The following is a 2,389-nucleotide window of genomic DNA, read 5'->3' on the forward strand; positions in this document are numbered from 1 at the left end:
GCCATCCCACAGTCAAAAACTCTGACTCAGTATTGCTCTTCTCTAAAAGGACTGCAGGAACAAAAATGGAAAAGAGATTGAGGGAAAGGAGGTCCAGTGACCAGTCTAAATTGGAATCCAACTCAAGGAAGTCTCCAAGTCTCCTGCTGCTATGGTGTACTTACAGACAGGAGCCTAGGATGGTGGCCCTCTGAGAGAGCAGAACAAGAAGCTAAAAGACCCAGATGTATATACTTATACCCAACTAATGGGCAGAAGCTGGGGAACCCTGTGATTGAATTTGAGAAAGTCTAGAAGAAGCTGGGGATGACCTCATAAGAAGACCAACTATATCAACTAACCAGAATTCCCGAGATCTCTCCAACATCTAGCCATGAGCCACCATCTAGGCACATGTACTAGGTGATATGCGGCCCCAACACATATACAGCAGACGACTGCTTAATCTGGCCTCAGTGATAAAAGAAGCAACTAACCTTTGAGCAACTGAAGGCCTCAGGGGTGGGCGAGGTCTTTTGGGTTGGGGGAAAGTGGGAATATCCTCATGGACACTTAGAAGAGGAATAAGATGAGGAACTGTCAAAGAATGGACCGGAGATATAACAACTGGAGTGTAAAAAAAGATAATAGCAGGGTCCATATGTCATTTCATTTTAATTTAGTAACTTTTCAGTCGATTTATATTTACTTTCTTACCCAATAAATTCATTTTCTTTTTCAACTCTGGTATTTGACATTTTCCAACTATATTTGTTGAAAAAGTATAGTGGTGGGTTATGGTGTTCAATTTCTTATGAAATTATATCAGCAACTTTATTTCTGTGTACTCTAAATGTAAAATTTTACATTCTTCATCAAAATCTTTAAGAATTTAATATGTACTTCATTTCTTAGTTCATTAATAAGTTGCTTCTCAAAGAAAAAGAAGTGTATTATATAGGAAAATATATTTATATACAATAAAGACATTGTTTCAAAGTGAATGTTGTTTTCTGTAAACTGTGTTTAAAGATGGCTTCATGGTTGCAACACATATTTAATTAGATTTTATTTCTGCCTTAGATTTTATTTCTGACATTTAGAGTATATAAATGAGAAAGGTATTTATATTTCAAGAAAAGGACAACCCACTGAGTACAAAATAAAAAGGATTGAACTTTGAAAACATTCAAAGCACAGTGTCAGAAAACACAGAAATCATGGACAACCAAAATCAATCTTCCCAAGCACAAAAATAGTGCTCTGAAAGAACTTGTGTTCTTTATGACCATAATTGCAGGTCTGAGCAAAATGCACTTTCAGTTTTGGAGCTGTAGTCATTTGCTAAAGCATGTACTGATTGAAAAAAAAACCCCATGAGAGTTCTGATTATCATAACAGTTCTTTTTGGAGTGAAGGGGGCAGCTTTTTCTTTTCATTTCATGCAAAATTACAGTAACTGGTGTCTGACCTTTCTGATATGGACTGTTAAGCCTTACAGTGCTATGTCTTTTTCAAAAAATCAATTATTTTAATTATGTGTATCTAACAAGATAACAAGAAATATCCAGGACACAAACAAGAAGAGAATATTTAAATAAAAAGAAAATCAGGTTATTTTTTCTCTATGATGCACAGTATGATTACTTATAATAATGAAACATGAGCTTTTAGCATTGTACTTCACCCAATTCCTATTTCCAAATTATTATATTTTCCTTCGCAAAGACCATTATGTAATGAATAAACTTTTAGAATAATGAATACATTGTTTTAGAGAGCCACTATTTTGGAAGATAAGGAAGCATTATGATGAGATTTATCTATCTTTTGTACAACAGTTCCATGAGATTGAGATTCATTTTTCACAAACCATACTAAAGATTCTAAGGCAGTAAATATCATGTTGAGTTAAATTTTATTTTTCAGTGGCAAAAGAATGAATAAAATATTTTCCTACTTTAACAGAATCCCAGTCAAAGAGAGAAGTTGCTGAATCTGAAATGATGATGCTTAGCTCACTCAGCTGCATGAAATATTTGTCTGTTTTAGATACCATCTCTATATATAGTATGTCCTGTAATCTGCTATTTAGAACAGTCTGGCCTCAAACTCAAAGTGAACCACGCGTGTCTGCCTCCAGATTGCTTTGATTAAAGATGTGTTCTGCCATGCTCCATTTTACTTATCTTAACCTCTCCTCACATTTACCAAGATCACATCCAGGTAACCCATGCATATGACATATTTTCTAGGGAAGAAATTTCTATGAAGTCCTGAGATAATTTCCCAAGATGATTACATTTGTAAAAGTATATACAAGCCAGGCATGGTGGCGCATGCCTTTAATCCCAGCACTCGGGAGGCAGAGGCAGGCGGGTTTCTGAGTTCGAGGCCAGCCTGGTCTACA

This window comes from Mus caroli, chromosome 1 (genome assembly GCF_900094665.2).
Source record: "Mus caroli chromosome 1, CAROLI_EIJ_v1.1, whole genome shotgun sequence".
NCBI lineage: Eukaryota > Metazoa > Chordata > Mammalia > Rodentia > Muridae > Mus > Mus caroli.